Below are 8,150 nucleotides of genomic sequence, written 5' to 3'. Positions count from 1 at the left end.
GCTTTACAGAAGTATAGAAACATAGAACAGGAAAAAATTATAAAGTTTAAAGTAATAATAATAATAATAAATAGATGAAGAAGACGAAGAAGAAGAAGGAGGATGACACTTGTTTATCTTATTTTTCTTTAGTCTTCAGTTGTCAGGTATTTTCTTTAGCTCCTTTCTGTGGATGGAGTGGGCAGGGAACCCACAGACATCCAAGTAGTTGGAAAAGATGTGAATGATGCAGTGTGGAGACAAAAAAAAATCCTTAAAATGTGTAGCAACAACAATAATAATAATAATAATAATAATAATAATAAATAGAAGAAGAAGAAAGATGGGGCTTTTTTGGAGACTTAGTATAGTTATCTTTTTTCTTTAGTCTTCAGGTATTTTCTGTGGCTACTTCCTGTGGACAGAGTGAGCAGAGAACCCACAGACGTCCAAGTAGTTGCATGAGTTCATGAGTCACGGTGTGTGCAGATAAAGACCCGGTTATCAGAATATCTGTGGTATATAAGAGATTTCAGGACATCTCCTTCTAAAAACAAATTACATGTGCACACTTAATGAACGATACCTACACCTACTCTCATTAGAAACTCTGTACAGAACACACTCCGCTCCTGATGTGTGTGTGTGTGTGTGTGTGTGTGTGTGGATCCATCTGGACAAAGCCATGTGTCTTTAAGCAACACACACACTTGAGTCACAAATTGACAGGCAGCAGCTTCCCAAATGGCCACCTACTTCAATAATGCAGAAGGATGAGATGGAGGATAGCAGGATACAAGTATGAAGGAAGAGAGAGATGAAGTATGGATGAGAGAAATGGCTGTGAGAATGGGGAGTTCCTGTCTTTTTTTAAAGGGTGGTTTGTAAAAAAAAAATGAAACCCACAACATATTATATTATATTATATTATATTATATTATATTATATTATATTATATTACATTACATTACATTACATTACAGATTGAAGCTAAATCACTTCCCAATCATGGCTGTAGTACTTCCTGTTTATGACCGATGGTAAGAGATGATAAAAACTTTTGATTTAAAATGACTTAATGTACACACGTCTAGTTACAATGTTTTTTTTTACATGGCCATGGTGTGGAAATATTAAAAAGTATTTTAAAAATCTCATTTCATTTTAACTCCTTGACAGGAGACAGACACAGGCACAGTTGCAGCTGCACGAAAGCTGTGGCAGAATAATTCCAGGTCAGGTCAGGTGATGAACAAACAGTATCAACTAAGACTAAGCAAAAGCAAAAAAGAAAAAAGCAGAAATCAGAAATATACAGGTTTGGTAACAAAATGTACGTGTTGCAATGAATTAGTAGCATGAGAGTCTGTATACTTTGGCTGTGATTAGGTGAGTGTTAGTGCAGAATGTTTGCAAAAAGACTCCTATCTCCTGATTAGCTCTCTCTCTCTTGGCCATTAGCTTGGTGATGATATCCTGACATTAGGCTCACGTTATTCCATGAACCTTCCCCATACGTGAAATATGACCTGAGCTCCCCGGTCATTCACTATGTCCTAATGGATTCCAAATTTCCTAAACACAAGGTTCTAGATTACCTTGGCTATGTTAGCAGCAGCAGGTCAGGGAGGGGAAGAAGATGAAGGGACTTTGAAAATGGTCATGACGACCGTGATGTTCTGTGATGAGGGGAGATTTGGGTTGACAAAGCCGATAATTATATGTGACTGTGTTCTTTGTGGTGTCGGTAGAGGGAGTAGTTTTCCTGCGGACAGGTTGTAAGGTATTTTGGCTTGCTACAGACAGAACAGGAAGAGATGAACCTGTTTGGCCACCAGTATTTGCTCTGTATTAGTTGAGAGTTTTGTGTGTACTGTAGGTGAGGGGAGGGGGTGAACCACATGATCACTTTTTCCCATTTGGGCACTGTAATGGAGTTCTTACCCCCTCTTTCCACCTCTGTCCCAGGTTATAGCCCCTACAAAGGGTGACTGTGGAAGAACGCATTCAATGGATGTTACTTTAGGAAAGGCTGGATATATACAAGAGAATGTGACCTTTGGGGTTCTTCAACCCTGGCCTATGCAAGAAGCTTGAACCTGGAGAAGAATAATGCACTTTTGTCCAAAATACAGTGAGAGAACGCCCTCACCCCTGTCTCTGAGATGTCCATGATGAAGAGCATGAGGGATGAAGTGCTGAGGGAATCCACTTCAACCTTTTCCATCCTCTCTTCATCATGGCTGTTAGGGGTGATATTATGATGCTGAAGTATAAGACGAATCTCCAATGAAAGTTTGCAAATCCTAAAAATCAGTAGCCTTACATTTTTTTAATTTCTAAATGTAGAAAAACCCAATGTGTTAATAAACAATGTGTTAACAAAACTGTTCATATTCAAAACAAAAACAGAGCAATATTTTTGATGTGCAGCATTAATGCAGTTTGTTAACTGTTATGATGGAGCTGATTTTCCAAAGGTTTTAGAAAATCTATGGCATTCATTATTATCGAGGATGATTTTATATATATATATATATATATATATATATATATATATATATATACACACAGTATATTGGCAAAAGTTTTGGGACGTCTTCCTTTACATGCACATGAATTTAATATGGAGTATGCAGCTATAACAGCTTCACCTGAGCATAAAAACCTGGTAGCTGTTGTTGCTAGTATAAAAGATGGTAGTTTTGTTTATTGCAAAGCAGATTGTAGCCTATGTTTTGAAATGAAACAGCAGTTATGTGCAATAATAATAATAATAATAATAATAATAATAATAATGGCAGCTCCATTGAGGGATATTTTCTGTTGAAAGATCAACAAACAAATGTTTTACATTAACAAATCTAACAGCAAACTGTATCTTCCAAGCTTAACTCATACATCTCAATGAAAAAAAAAATGATACAACAAGATTTTAATTTATTTATTTATTTATTTTTTTTTAGAAAAGTATGACATTATATGTAGAAAGTACACAGGAATCGAATTTCCATATAATAATACAATTTTTATAATTTAATTAATTAAATTAAAAATAATAAATCAAGAAGAAACTGTAGATATACATGCAGAGTGTAGGAGGGAGTCGATGCTGATTTAATGGTAGAGTGATCTGATAAACTGTGCGCACACACACACACACACACACACACACACACACACACACACACTAGTAGTAGTAGTAGTACTATTAATTATGGCAGTAGTAATAGTAGTAGTATTGGAAATGAAGTGGACCTCATCTGGCTCACTTACAGAGGATCAGATTTTTTTAAAATTAAATTTATAAAATGTACATTTAGATCATTTGGCTGACATTTTTTGTTTTTATCCAAAACTTACACTTCAACAGTTAAGGAATGCCAGCTGAGTCAGAATGATCTTTAATGACTTACTGCACTGAGCTGCAGTTCAAACAAATAGATTAGAGCAGGCACATCTCTCAGACTTGAACTCTCTTCTGCAGTAGATCAGCCTGAGAAAACAAAAGAATCACTGAGACAGGGGTGAGGCGAGAAAACCCTGAGATTCGTGGAAAAAGATTACACTGAGCTCCTCATTTCACCCTGCTAAACATTAGCGCTCAGTCATCTTAGTGCTTACCACACTATTTCAGAAATCTGTTGAGGAAGATAAAACTGAAATTTAGCAAACTATATACACTACATTGCCAAAAGTTTAGGGACACCCCTCCAAATCATTGAATTCAGGTGTTGTTTTTCAGGGGTTGTGCTCGGCCCCTTCGTTCCAGTGAAAGGAACTCTTAATGCTTCAGCATACCAAGATGTTTTGGACAATTTCATGCTCCCAACTTTGTGGGAACAGTTTGGGGATGACCCCCTTCCTGTTCCAACATGACTGCACACCAGTCCATAAAGACATGGATGAGTGAGTTTGGTGTGAAGGAACTTGACTGGCCTGCACAGAGTCCTGACCTCAACCCGATAGAACACCTTTGGGATGAATTAGAGCAGAGACTGTGAGCCAGGCCAAAACTGGGACATCTGCCTTTACATGTACATGAATGTAATATGGAGTTGACCCGCCCTTTGCAGCTATAACAGCTTCAACTCTTCTGGGAAGGCTTTCCACACTGTTTAGGAGTGGGTTCATGGGAATTTTTGACCATTCATCTAGAAGTGCATTTGTGAGGTCAGGCACTGATGTTGGACAAGAAGGCCTGGCTCGCAGTCTCCGCTCTAATTAGGGACTAGGGATAAGCATGGACAATCAACTGTCTTTTCCTCTCACATTGTTTTTGCTTCACAACATAAGAGGGATTTGTCCATTTCTATCCACTCAGGTGCTTGTTCAGTTCCTTGCCATTTCAAGTCACTCCTGGGAAGTCTGCCTCTAAACACCATTCAACATCTGTAATCGATCCAGAATACAGCTGTGTCACTTGTTTTCAACCTTCCTAAGTGCTCCAGTACACCAACCCATTGCTACACTTCCTCCACTGGTGTCCTGTAGCTGTAGCAACAGATTTAAAACACTATTGCTTACCTAAAAGTCATAAAACAGACCATCACCCAACTACCATAAAGCACTTATCATATCATGGAAAAATGCCGATGAGGATACACCCTGAATGGGACACCAGTCCATCTGTGGGCACACATATTCATACACACATACACATTCACACATATTCACACCCGCATTCACACCTAGGGAACATTTATCTTAACATCATTATCAGACCATCATCTTTTTTTAAAAGTGGAAGGAAACCAGAGAACTCAGAGGAAACAAGTGGCATTTTAGACAGATCAATGCTTAAACTGTAAGAATTATAGTGAAATTCATGCAGTAGTTTTAAATGCCAGTAAGTTAAGGCAACAGTTCAAGCCCCAGCACTGCTAAATTGCCACTGTATGGCTCTTGAGCAAGACCCTTAACCCTCTCTACTCCAGTATCCCTCTCTCAGCTTCAGAACAAGCTGTGAAATGATTTTCACTGCGCTGTAATGCATGTTATGCAGCTCCCCAGTACCCTGCATTTCTGTAGCGATATTTATCTAATTATAGAAATGAATAAAACTAGTTGAGACCAGTTGGTATGATTAGTAAATCATCTGCACACGGTGAAATGGTTATCTTGGATATTTTGTTAGAAATGTTAGTGAAGTAATAAAAAAAAAGGAGCATTAGTACCCTCTTCTGTTGGAACATGAGTACTGCTTGTATAGACACTGAAATCACACACACACACATGCACACACACGGTGACACAGCTGGTGGTGTTGCCACCTCTGAGCTCCAGGGTCCTCAGTTCAGTCCTGAGCTCAGGTGAATGTAAGTGTGGCATTTCACACCTTCTCCCTGAACATGTTATTGGGTACTGGGCAGGTTTTACACAGTGTGAGGCTGAAAGATGATTGTCCATATGTGAAAGTCTATCACCCGCAATGGAACAAGAAGAAAACGCATCAATAACTGCAGAAAAAGGTGTCAGTTGAAGGCAACATAACAGTAGGGTTCAGGAGAAGGGCTTGTTCAGAAGGTATGTAATCTGATGCAATTTCCTTTTCAGTACAGCAGCTGACTACTCCATCTATATATATGACAGCTAATAGAAGGCTACTATACCCAGTTACTCCATATCATACTCCAACCCACCCTGCTCCAGGGATGCTGCATCATGGCTGAAGCTGCTCTCTGACCCCAACCCCCAAAGATGGGATATGAAAGGAAAGAATTTCACTGTGCAGTAATGTATATGTGACAAAAAAAGACAACTTCCATCTTATGAGGGAAAATCAACAAAAAACACATAGCTGCCACATTTTGACTTAAACACTGTCTATATATGTTTATGGCAAACGCATATCGAATACAATTTAGTTAGAAACTGGTCACGTGGACATTTAAGTGGGAAAATGACCAAAATGATGGAGCTGGACTCTCACATAATTTAATTAATGGCCTGTGACTCAAATAATGCTTTAGAGATTATTATTATTATTATTGGTGCTTGCTATGCAAAGCACACTATTACTATTCCTCCTCCTTCTCCCAAAATTTTGTCCCATAACTAGTCCTGCAGCTTTTGTTATAGACCCATGATTGAGGTATCAAATTGTTCGGGAAAGATGTGCTATGACTTTTATAAGCGATCAGAATTACAATATTCCTGATACGAACGATCGAACGCCCCAAAAATGCAACCCGGGGATGAGTTTTGCCACAGCAAGCACTGCTCACATTTTCTTCAGGAAATGTACATGCCTAGTTATTATTATTATTATTATCATCGTCATCATCATCATCATCATTATATTAATTTGTTTGTATGTATTTTATTATTTTTTTCCAGGAGATAGTCATATCTTGTGCAGAAAATACTTTAGACATTCCTATTCTACAAAATGAGACAAAAAGGGACTTTGTAGACTCATTAGATATGATATGATATGACAATCCAATTTAAGATTAAAGCAAACATAGCAATACAGCTGTGCTCTATGAGCCGGGATAATGAACATCATTAATACTGCATTAACACAACACTGATTAAAGGCTTATGAATGTTACCAGGATTCTATAAACTCAAACTGCGTCTTGAATGAAGAACGTGTAAAGCCATAATCCTGTAGTGCATTTGGAAGAATGAAACAGAAATGTTTTCTCCAATTTAGTTCCTTTAAGGCTTGCTTAGTAAAAAAAAAAAAAAAAAAGTGCACTCAGTAGTAATTATAGTGAGAAAATGGTTTAACTTTAAATCCACTTTTCTCAGCTGTATAACCCTTGAATTCCTCTGATAAAGAAATTGAGATTCATACTGTATATGTGGGCCTTGTGCATACACAACTGCAGGGGAAATTTATGAAATGATTATAGTACATACTGTAGTGTGATGTGTTAGAATAATATATTAGATCTGTATACTTGATAGATACATTTTCATCCCTCATGGTTTAAAAATATTAAAAAGGGAAAAAAAATGATCCTCAGGTGTACAATTTATACCATTTCAAAGAGATATGCAGGAACCCTAAAGAAAGACCACACATATAACAAGACAAAGATAAAATACTAAAATAGGAAAAGGAGTTCAGGGAATAGAGTGGCTAGTAGCAGAGGTTTGGGCTGATACATTATTAGAGACCAAATTCAGGAAGAGAGAGGAACCGATACCGTTATCAACAAATATCCTGAACTTTTAACTGGGAGAAGAAACTGCAGTATCCAGAGTAGATGTGGAAATCAAACCCCCAATACCACAGGTTATATCCTGTGACATCTTAATACCCTCTCAAACCCAACTACTATGCAATAACTTATTTATATCTTTATATATTTCTATCCATATAAAAATATTTACATACTTAACATTATGAACAGTGAGAGGTGAAGTGAATAACACTGATGATCTCCTCATCATGGCACCTGTTAGTGGGTGGGATATATTAGGCAGCAAGTGAACATTTTGTCCTCAAAGTTGATGTGTTAGAAGCAGGAAAAATGGGCAAGTGTAAGGATTTGAGCGAGTTTGACAAGGACCAAATTGTGATGGCTAGACGACTGGATCAGAGCATCTCCAAAACTGCAGCTCTTGTGGGGTGTTCCCGGTCTGCAGTGGGCAGTATCTATCAAAAGTGGTCCGAGGACGGAACAGTGGTGAACCTGAGACAGGGTCATGGGTGGCCAAGGCTCACTGAAGGCTGGCCCGTGTGATCTGATCCAACAGACAAGTTACTGTTGCTCAAACTGCTGAAGAAGTTAATGCTGGTTCTGATAGAAAGGTGTCAGAATACACAGTGCATGATGGGTCAGGGCTGTTTTGGCAGCAAAACGGGGACCAACACAATATTAGGTACAGTAGGTGGTCATAATGTTATACCTGATTAGTGTAGTTTGCACCACATTATATGTGAATTGCAGTGTTTGGAAAGCTTTCATTTCGCTATACTCTGTATAATGACAATAAAAGAATCTTGAATGTTCTAAACATGAAACCACCATGCCTACTTCTTTTAACACATTAATGAAGGCATATGCTAATGCACTCCGAACCAAAAGCCTCATTTAATCCGCACGGCTGGAATGACTGTATATGGAAATTGGAGGAAATCCAGCAATCTTAATGCTTAATTAAATGTTGTATTATTGTGTCTACTTCCACTTGAGCAATGCTTTTAACATTAA

Source organism: Hemibagrus wyckioides, linkage group LG17, assembly GCF_019097595.1.
Source record: "Hemibagrus wyckioides isolate EC202008001 linkage group LG17, SWU_Hwy_1.0, whole genome shotgun sequence".
In the NCBI taxonomy this organism is placed as follows: Eukaryota; Metazoa; Chordata; class Actinopteri; order Siluriformes; family Bagridae; genus Hemibagrus; species Hemibagrus wyckioides.
The sequence above is the reverse complement of the archived record's forward strand: the minus strand, read 5'-3'. Positions refer to the sequence as shown.